Source organism: Stigmatopora argus, chromosome 12 (assembly GCF_051989625.1).
Source record: "Stigmatopora argus isolate UIUO_Sarg chromosome 12, RoL_Sarg_1.0, whole genome shotgun sequence".
In the NCBI taxonomy this organism is placed as follows: domain Eukaryota; kingdom Metazoa; phylum Chordata; class Actinopteri; order Syngnathiformes; family Syngnathidae; genus Stigmatopora; species Stigmatopora argus.
The window spans coordinates 2615240-2626506 of NC_135398.1; the positions used below are offsets into that span (position 1 = coordinate 2615240).

Here is an 11267-nt window from a genome sequence, read left to right on the forward strand (position 1 = left end):
TCCAAGCTGGGGAATCAATTGCGCAAAAGTGATACGCTGTGCAAATGGTCAAGCGTTAGCCGCCGTGGAAACACGAGCCCAGAAAATGTCGTGTCCGGCGTGCGTGCCTCGTTTTCATTCCGGTCGTCGACTGCACTTGCGGACATCATTTGTCAAACCGCAGAAGAGGAAACATGTCTGGAACGTACACAGTTTGTCTGCCAAAAAAACTGCCTTCAAATAGCCATTTTAGATGGACAATGACCCTCTTTGGGCCACACAGTGTTTATGTACAATGGTACCTCTACTTACAAAATGATTGGTTCCAGAAGCGGTTTTGTAAGTTGAATTTGTTTGTAAGTAGAGGCGGTTTTGTAAGTTGAATTTTTTTGTAAGTAGAGGCTGTTTTGTAAGTTGAATTTGTTTGTAAGTAGAGGCGGTTTTGTAAGTTGAATTTTTTTGTAAGTAGAGGCTGTTTTGTAAGTTGAATTTGTTTGTAAGTAGAGGCCGTTTTGTAAGTAGAATTTGTTTGTTAGTAGAGACGAATTTGTAAGTAGAGACGAATGTAAGAGCCCTAAACCTTGTGGTCGAGTGGTTAACGCATCGGCATTGTATGATTGAGGGTTCAATCCCAGTTGGGTTCCGGCCTTCCTCTGCAGAGTTGTCCCTGGGATGGCGTGGGTTTTCCCCGGGTACTCAAAAACATGCTAATCTGGTTGAACACTGTAAAATGTCTGGACAATGTAGTGTGTGGTGATTAGTTGTTTTATTCCTTATGGCTGGGAATGGTTCCAGCACCCCCTGTAACCCTTGTGAGGAGCAGTTCGAAAATAATTGAATGAATGACACTTAATCTCTTCCAAAGTTTCCAATCCTACCAATTAAACTCTTTAAAAATCTCACAAGTACACCAATTTTTTAATCAAATTTGTGAGAATCAGACTAAAAAACCCATAAAGAGGCTAGCATGTTATGTTGTGTTATTTTGGGCAACGTTTGATATTTCTGAGATTTTGCGTTTTGTAACTTGAATTTAGTTTTTGTATCCTGAAAACATTTTTCCACTGAAGTGTTTCGTAACCTGAACATTTTTGTATGTAGAGGTACATTTCTATTTGCATCTGGCTGACCAATAACGTCAATTGCTCGCCATTTCTTGCCTCTGACATGACCGATGCTACTGTCTTGCATTTCTCCATCCCCACCGCTACACATCTACCCTGATTGGCTGCCTAACGACCTCTCTCTTTCTAATTTAACGACGCCTACGGCACCCCTCGATTACGCCGGTTCTGGCTATCCTGCCAACAATCTTGCCTTCATCAAAGCAGGACAAAAACACGATATATACGTAATTTTGGACAGGCGCATAAAGCGATACAACGTGATTTATGAAGGAAATTTAGTAAAGAGCTTCTGAGAATCTAATAATCTTCCTTTGAGTATGTGCGTGGATACTAGTGTTTGTAAAAAGAAAAAAATAGAAAAGTAAGAGTGATGTTGGCATGTAGAGAAAAGCACTTTCACAGGGCGATCATGTATTAAACAGATTGCCCCGCCCCCTCCTTTGCCTGGTGGTTCTCCTCAAATATTCATTGGCAGAGATTTACTCATTAATCTTTCATTATCTCCTATCGGGCTCTTTTGCATACATCAGGCGTTATTGGTTGCGCTCACCTCCATTGCACGTTGGCGCTGACTTGTTGACTCGTGCATTCGGGTGACCGCAAACTCCATTAAAGCCGAGTCAACAAGGCTTTTCGGTGCACTTTGTGTGGGATTGCATTAGTTGATGTTGATAGTGGCTAGCGTACAGAAAGTCAGACTTCATTTCTATGCTTGTGTTGGATGCTATTTTAGCAGCTTCTTGAAAAGCATTACATACAAACGGGAAAAAAATTCAACATGCTGGTTTAGAATGATAACCTTTGTTCAGGAAAGATAGAAACCTGCCAATATGATGCTAATACAGTGGTACCTCGAGATACGAGCTTAGTTTGTGCCGGGACTGAGCTCGTATGTCGATTTTTTCTCGTAACTCAAATGAACGTTTCCCATAGAAATGATTTAAAAACTAATTAATTCGTTCTAACTCTCTGAAAAAAACACAAAATAGGATATTGGATTGGAAAAACATTTTTATTTGTTGTAATTCGCCATCTATTAAGAAACTAACAAATAACTAGTGGTTTAATAGAACTAAAATGTGTTTAATATTATTAAAATTAGACGGATTTTGTGGAGGGGAGAGAGAGAGACGGACTTTTTGCACGGCAACGCGCTCGTAACATAAACTAATTTAAATGAACTTATTTACAGAGTATGTTGTGGTAGTTATGAAGAGATGATTTATACTTAAAGCACACATTGGCAGAAATGACCATAGAAACCATCATTTACTGCCAGCCTTCACAGTGAAAAATGGATCGGATTTTAGTCGACTTATACGTTTTTCCGCTATTTTATACGTTTTTTGATCATTTCAAATTGTATCCCATACTTTCGTATGGGATTTTTTTTTCAAGTACAGTGGTACCTCGAGATACGAGCTTAATTCGTTCCGAGACTGAGCTCGTATGTCGATTTCCTCGTAACTCAAACAAACGTTTCCCATAGAAATGAACTAAAAACAAAATAATTCGTTCCAACCCTCTGAAAAAAAACCCCAAAAACAGGATATTGGATTGGAAAAACATTTTTATTTGTTCTAATTCGCCATCTATTAACAAAGTAACAAATAACTAGTGGTTTAATATTACTAAAATTAGATGGATTTTGCAGAGTGGAGGGGCTGGGGCACTTTTTGCACAGCAACGCACTCGTAACATAAACAAATTTAAATGAACTTGGATTACGATGCAGATACACTCAAAAATAAGTTGAATCTAACCTTGCTCTAAACTTAATTCAAATTTTGTTTTACATTTTTATAGCTTTCTTCTCCCGGGTTGGCTCTATTAGCCCCGCCTCCACCCTGACTTTCAGATACAACCTATCAAGGGTTGTTTGCTTTTGTCTTCCCTTCAAAATATTCCCAAAATGATGCACACAAATGTCCTCTCAATAGGATAACCCACAACCACTTGCCAACGAGAAGTAGTAGTATATACTCCTCTCGTATTAGCGATCGTTCCGCCATTCGCACTGACTAACGGGGAAAAGAAAAACACTGAAAAAATGCAAGGCTCCGCCCAGTGCTCGTAGAGACATTACACGAGGGAGTTGCGACGGGAAAGACAGTGGCCATGATGTTCTTATGAGCAGCCTGAGTATGCTCGTATATCAAAATTTGTCTCATATCTCAAGATAAATATTTGCCCAAAATTTTACTCGTATGTCGGGGCACTCGTATGTCGAGGTACCACTGTATCTTCACAAACGGATGGACTCAACTTCAACAAGCTCGACAAAATAGGCCAAATTAGGGTCATTTTTTCACTCTCTTGACACATTTCAATGAACCCACCCAGAAGCAACGTAGCAGAATGTGTTGAAATATATTCCTTTTGGTTCTTAGTTGGGTCTAAGTTTAATACTTAGTCTCTGAGGCCAGGCATTTTAAGGTTACAACGGCATCATTGATCAGGCTTGAGAGGACTTGAGCATGAAGCCAGAGAGGAGGTTTAAAAGCGCATATATTTGCATCGCCGTCGCATATATTTCCATCACACGCCAACGGGGACCTCGCCACGTCTTCTTTGTGCCGCATACAAAACGACAATCAGATGAAAGTTATTTCCTGCAATCCTCAAGTGTGTTATTAGCCGTGCTTTGGTGACGCCAATGCCGGCCATGTTTTCCACTTGAACACTTTATAACAAGCGGGGTTCAAACTAAGTCCTTTCACATTTCGCAAATGTTGCTTAAGGCCTCTCCGCTGCTGCTGATTGGGTGATAGGACAGTTTAGGAGGATCTAGGCAAGGAAGATGATCTTTAAAACCTCCAGACTACTGAGGGACTGTGCGGTAGGGTTAGGGCAGAAGGTCCCCACTTTGTGGACTTTTTGTGTGTGGCTCCAGTTTTTTTTTATCTAGGTCTACAATGTCTTCTGTGTCTGTGCTTGCTACTATAAACAAGGAAATTTCCCAAATACGGGATGAAATAAAGATCTAATTTAAAAAAGGGCATAAACCATACGCTAAAAATTGCCTTAAAATCATTGAATTTTACGATTTCTCTCGTATAAGCCGCCTTTTGATTCCGAATTTTCACCTCCATAGTCATGGTTTGAATAGGGAGTACAAACGTGTTACTTTGAAGGGAAAATCGTAAGAAAAATCATCATTATTTATTTACTTATTTACTTATTAACTTATTTACTACCTATTTATGTCTAAAATGTCTTTTCCTGTGTCTGTATTCTCACCCTCTTGCTACAGGATGAAATAAAGTTCCAATCTAGATTTTTTTTTTATAAACCGTACTCTTAAAATCGTTGAATTTTACGATTTCTCTCGTATAAGCCGTATAAAATTCTAACCTAACCTAAACCAGTGCTTGGTGTCCCCTTAAACCAGTACTTCCCCATTATTTTCTGTTACGTTTCGTGCCCTCCAACCGAAAAATAATATTTTTCTGTAAAGTTTGAAGTACGCCTTTACATAAGATTGTATTAACGAAAAGAAAAAGTTGCACGTTTTTGCAGTGTGAAAAGTACAAAGTTGCAGAGGTCCACATTTTTTTTCCCGTTCTTTCTCTCCATCCGCCTCGTCGTGATTAAGACTTGGCGTGTTCCCAGTGATTAGTCGGCAACGCGATAGGAGGCCAAACGCTGGGAGATCATGTGTAGGACTTCACTTTGGGGGGCGGGGGATTGCTGGTGGGCAGGGGGCCCCTCTCAAAATCGACCAGTTCCCTTTAGATCCTGGTTAATAATATTCCCAAGCTTTACACGCCCACACGCGTGGACAATGTGCAGGCAGCGCCCGGGCGAGGCATCAAGACACGCCATGCGTTATCAGAATAAACATCACGTGGACGGCGTTCCGTCACGGAGGTTGCGATGAAACTTTGCCGTTTTCCGATTGTTGAGGACTTTAAATGAGGCAGAAGTCTACATTTGCCCTCTTTTTAATGAGCCTAATTCCAGTTTGTCACCTTAGAGGAGACCCCGTTAGTCCGTCCATGTGCTCTTCTTAATTTTTAACGAAGCAATGTCGTCGTGAATAATAGCAACCTCCTCGCTAAATGGAAGGATGCAATTGGTGGTTTGATTTTCAACAGGAGGGGGAGGGACAAAAAAATCCCAATAGCACAGTGGAGTTGGTTTTAATAACTTTGTACAGTAATCCCTCGATTATCGCGGTTAATGTAGACCAGACGTAAGTAGAGGTGTACTTTATATTTAAATTCTTTAATTCGTTCCACGGTCCTCACACAACTAGCAAGTAAGCCCTTTAAAATTGGTCAAATGGGTCCCAATTTTGTATGAAAGATGTGAGGAAAGACACAAAAATGGAGGAAATGCATTTACTTTTTGGGGGATTTCGGAATTTGGATCTTTTTCATATCTCTAGTCACTCATTTGCATATAAAAAAAATGTAACCTGAAACTTTTGTACCTAGAGGCATTCGTAAGTAGAGGTATGACTGTATAAGATTATCATTTTAACATTGCTAAAAATGCACTTACACTTCGAAAAAAAATTACCATAAAAATAATTTGGTTTTTTTTGAATAAACGAAAAAAACGCGAAGCAGGGTCACCCCTATTTTAATTTTTTTTTTTTTACTTCAGTGCGTGCTGAGTTCTAGTAGCAAGCGGAGGACAGGGGAGTGGCTTCTGCTAGCGAGTTTCAGCATTGATTTTCACATTTTTATGAACTTACAAAAAAATGTAATTAAAAAATCTGTGATGTAGTGAAGCCGTGAAAGTTGAAACCGCGATATTCGAGGGATTACTGTACCGTTTATTGCCGCATGAATGGCGACAATACAAGAAATTCTTCAATGGTATCATGGTTTTTGAAGTACGATCAAAACTCAAACGGTCTTGACAGAGGAAAACGGTCGTTAAGAATTTAGTTGTGGGTGTTCCTAGCTTCCGCTTCGCCTAAAGCACATGTGTCAAAGTGGCGGCCCGGGGGCCAAATCTGGCCCGCCGCATCATTTTGTGTGGCCCGGGAAAGTAAATCATGAGTGCCGACTTTGTTTTAGGATCAAATTAAAATGAAAAGTATAGATGTATATAACATTTCCTGATTTCTCCCCTTTTAAATCAATAATTGTCATTTTTTCAATCTATTTTTTCTGTTTTTAGTTCCAAAATCATTTTGTAAAATCTAAAAAAAATAGAAAAAAGCTTTAAAAAAAACATTGTATAAAAAACTGAATATTCAGGGCTTCTAATCCAGTTCTTTTAATCCATTTATTAAAAAAAAATCTAAATATTATATCTAAAATGGTCCGGCCCACATGAGATCTGGTCACCATGAATGTGGCCCGCCAACCAAACTGGGTTTGACACCCCTGTCCTAAAGTCACCCGAGCTAGGCCGTGACCCCGAACAAATTCCGACTCTCGCAAAAACTGAACGTCTCAACGCTTGGTCCGTAGTCTTCCCGTTCGCTGACTCACGTGACGGTGAATCAGTGCAGAATCCTCATGCTGTTCTCCTCACTCGTCAGGTTTTTGAAGGGGTATATGCGCCACCCATCTGTTGTTTTTTGAACACCCGCTGCTACGCCGAGCCTCCATTCCGTTGATTCCTAATTTAGTGGCGCCGAAGCTCTTGCGCTCGCTTGAAATGTTTGCTTTTGCCATTGTCGGGAACAGGTCTGCCTGCATCCCTCTTGGGGCGCCGATCAAATTGGTGTGAAACACAAGTGGAGGTAATGGAACATGTGACTTTGACCTAGCTTGACGAGCGTTCCCAGTGGAGAAACCGCAACGAATCGCAATCGACGTGCAGCCTAATGAGCCTCTCCTCCCGCTACGACAGCCTCGACAGTTAAACAAAGAAAGGCCTAAAAGAAGTCTCAAACTTCTGCAAAGCAAACGCGTGACGCCGGTAAGATTAAAAAATGACTCCTTTAGCCGAAGACGAGCTAAAAATACTTGACGAATGGAGTTTTCGACACTAACAGATGAGCACCTGTGCCACTTTTATATCGTGATTAATTGTGCCGTTCTCCACGGAAAAGAATTACGACTCGTAAAAACACACTTTTTATCAAGTCATTCTTAAAAAAATTGCAAAATGGGATTTACTGTAAGTTTACTCTGTTAGCGGAAATATTGTAATTTAATTCTGGTTTTCAGTCCATAACGCAATATCAGTACATAAAGTTTTTAATTTAGGGAAAAAATTAGAGGAATTTTTGAGGGGAAATGTAATACTTACAAAATTAATTGGTTCCAAGACTTTTTCCGTAACTTGAAAATTTCGTAAGTAGAGGTGTACTTTATATGTAAATTCTCTAATTCGTTCTACGGTCCTCACACAACTACCAACTAAACCCTTTAAAATTGGTCCCAATTTTGTATGAAAGATGTGAGAACACACAAAAAATGAGAGAACATTATTAGGAAATTATTTATTAATGTATTAAAATAAAGCATATGAAAATGTACCCTGAAATAGCTCCCTCCACGGCCGTTATAGATGTAATACGCGTGTTTTCCTGCTAGCTGGCGGTCAGAGGTCGTACTACCAGGGTCGAAAGCTGTCCACTTTGTAGTACATTTTAGACTTTTACGTGTGCCCTGTGTGTGTGTGCATGTGAAAATAGGTGGCACGTTGCATTTGTACAGTTTTTAATCGCTTAATAAGGGGAATTCAGAATAAAATAACGGATAAGGAAATGCAATTACTTTTTGGCAGATTTTGTAACTTGGATCTTTTTCGTATCTCGTCACTCATTTGCATATTAAAAAATTTGTAACCTGAAACTTTCATAGCTAGAGGCATTCGTAAGTAGAGGTATGACTGTATAAGATTTTCATTTTAACATTGCTAAAAATGCACTTACACTAAGCATAAAAACAATTCCTTTTCTTAACGTTTGAGTATCTTTGGTCTCCCTATCTTGCCGTCTTTTCTTTTCATCCCAGTGTGAAAATTTGATGTACTCATGTCGTTTGCTTGTTGCAAGAATATCATCTCCAAATCACAATCCACGTTGTGGCAAATATTTGCAGCCATTTTCTTCTGTAAAATCCAGGTGTGTGAAAAGAGAGATTTACAGTGGTAGGGCGATGACGGTAGGCTCATCCTTCCGCTCCGTTCTAGGGAATTACACAAAAGACCTTTTTTGAACGTGATTGGAATGGGAATCTTCCTATTTTATTCTGGCTTGTGAAATAATTGGTGTGCAGAAGCTCCTGAGATTTTATTTCCTACAAAGAGGAAAAAGTCAATATAATACGTAGGCGTCCTGGATCATTTGCAAAAAAAAAGACACACCAAACTCAGTTGTATCGCCCTCTAGTACAGCACATTAATTTTCAGTTACCCACATTACAGCCACGCAAAAAAGTAGCACGGTGCGTTTTTACCTTGTTTTCGTTTGGTGCATACTAAAATATTCATTTCTTCATTTTCTGAAATGCTTATCCTCGCATAGGTCACGGGGGTGCTGGAGCCTCTCCCAGCTGACTACAGGCACCAGGCGGGGAACACCCTGAATTCGGTGGCTGGCCAATCGCAGGGCTCGAGTAGACCGACAACCGATAACTCACACTTAAGATCTTAAGAATAATTATGCATACAATTAGCCTAGCGTGCATGTTTTTGGGATGTGGGAGGAAACTGGAGTACCCGGAGAAAACCCACACAAGCTCGGGGAGAGCATCCAAACGGATCGAACCCACAAGCCCATAACTGTGAGGCAGACTGTGGGGTAACCTCAGTCTCCATCTGCAGAAGGTCTCCAACTTGTGGACTTCCTGTGTGTGGCTCCAGTTTTTTTTAACTAGGTCTACAATGTCTTCTGTGTCTGTCTTGCTACTGCAACCAAAGAAATTTCCTGAATACGGGATGAAATAAAGTTCTAACCTAACCTAACAGACGCGCTAACCACTCAACCACCGGGCCGCCTACTAAAATACGCTTTAAATCAGGGGTGTCAGACTCGGGTTGGTTCGCGGGCCGCGTTAACGTCAACTCGATTTCATGTGGGCCGGACCATTTTAGATATAATATTTAGATATTTTTTTTTTATAAATGGATTAAAAGAACTGGATTAAAAGCCCTGAATATTCCGTTTTTTTATACATCTAAAACAATGTTTATTTTAGCTTTTTTAAAATATATTTTTTGATTTTACAAAATGATTTTTGAACTAAAAACACAGAAAAAAATGGATTAAAAAAATTACAATTATTGATTTAAAATGGGGAAATCAGGAAATTTAATATACATCTATACTCTTCATTTTAATTTGATCCTAAAACAGAAAGTCGGCACTCATGATTTACTTTCCCGGGCCACACAAAATGATGCGGCGGACCAGATTTCGCCCCCGGGCCGCCACTTTGACACGCGCTTTAAATAAATACTTACATGTAGCAATATGGTGGTATATATAAATACATTACGTGACTCATGTGGTCAATAGATCGACACTCATGCCTTAAAGCTAACAAAAGCAAAAGCTAGTTGCCGGGGATTCTCGATGGGAATTTCCGAACGCCGTTTCTTAAGACGTATTTTATTGTGAAAGTCAATAGTTCATGACTATTTGAACAAACATGAAACCATTGGTGAGCACCCGCAGACATCCGTGGAGTGTTAAGTTTTCATTTCCATCCCATTCTTCTCTTTGTCCGCCTCCTTTTGATCGCCTGACTTGCCTGCAGCAAAGTGACCTCCAAAGACTTTTATTCAATGTCACCCATGAAGTGAGCGAGATTTAGCTAAACATATTCAGTCAATATCGAGCCCCTGAAAGTTGTTTTTTTTTTTGCCTGTAAAGCCCCCCTGCTTACTTTTTGCCACCTTTTCACCCAAAGTGTGCGTTTGCCGTCTTGAGACTTTGTTACCCACGCACTTTGTGTACTTTGTTCCTTTTTCTTTTGGTAGAGTCGTGGATGTCTTTGAACAGGAAGTGGCAGAGGTTGATGATTCTTACCGGCGTCTTTCGATGTAGTCTGACAAGTTTTAATGAGGACTGAGATATTGACGAATGTTTATCAACCAAAGATGGCGTTTGTTGACATGTAGTATTGAACTAGTTTGCTGTATCCGGTTTGAGGTTCATTAGGAGTGTGGTAAACTTTTATTTTGGTGAATTTGATGACAGAATAGGACTATTTGGTCCATTGGTTGGATCAGGGGTGTCAGACTCGGGTTGGTTCGCGGGCCGCTTTAACGTCAACTTGATTTCATGTGGACTGGACCATTTTAGATAAAATATTTAGATTTTTTTATTATAAATGGATTAAAAGAACTGGATTAAAGCCCTGAATATTCAGTTTTTTATAGATTTAAATCAATGTTTATTTTAGCTTTTTTTTAAATATATTTTTAGATTTTACCAAATGATTTTTGAACTAAAAACACAGAAAAAATGGTTTATAAAATTACAATTATTGATTTAAAAAGGGGAGAATCAGGAAATTTAATATACATCTATACTCTTCATTTGAATTTGATCCTAAAACAGAAAGTCGGCACTCATCATTTACTTTCCCGGGCCACACAAAATGATGCGGCGGACCAGATTTGGCCCCCGGGCCGCCACTTTGACACGTGCTTTAAATAAATACTTACATGTAGCAATATGGTGGTATATATAAATACATTGCGTGACTCATGTGGTCAATAGATCGACACTCATGCCTTAAAGCTAACCAAATCAAAAGCTAGTTGCCGGGCACCCTTAAAATTGCCTTAAATTTGTGTAATTTTACAATTGCGCCATGTTAATAACCCCATCAGAAGATTAAGAAATACCGTTGTGCCTCATTTCAGGGAGAACGGCACGACTTGGATCCTGTCGAGGAAAGAAACACCCAAGTTCAGTTGGAGAAAACAAAGGTATGTGTACTCACTCTAATCGTTGCTCAAATTCCCTAAATACAAACTGCTAATTACTATTTAGTCATACTTAATGCCCTAATAATCATTAGGCTAAAGAAAAGCTCAAAATTTCCCGGACTTTTATTGTTTTTTGTTGGAGAACTTGTTAAGACCCTGACTGACGTCGCTTCTTAAAGGGACAACGCATGTACATACAAACTCTTCTTCTACACTCACACGTCGGCTCAGTGAAACTGCTCATGGCCATTGTTGGCTTTTATTGATGCGTAGACCGTCTTGTTTTACCTTGTTTTGTCGCCGGTCTTT

General features: G+C 39.6%; 1 long non-coding RNA gene across 1 annotated transcript in view; it reads left to right on the forward strand.

Annotated features, from left to right (window-relative positions):
* LOC144085255 (uncharacterized) overlaps positions 1–10959 on the forward strand; it is a 94933-nt gene extending 83974 nt beyond the window's left edge. The window contains exon 6 of the long non-coding RNA XR_013304059.1: positions 10893–10959. This is a non-coding gene — a long non-coding RNA (uncharacterized LOC144085255). The remainder of the gene's footprint in view (positions 1–10892) is intronic.
* The last annotated feature ends 308 nt before the right edge of the window (positions 10960–11267 follow it).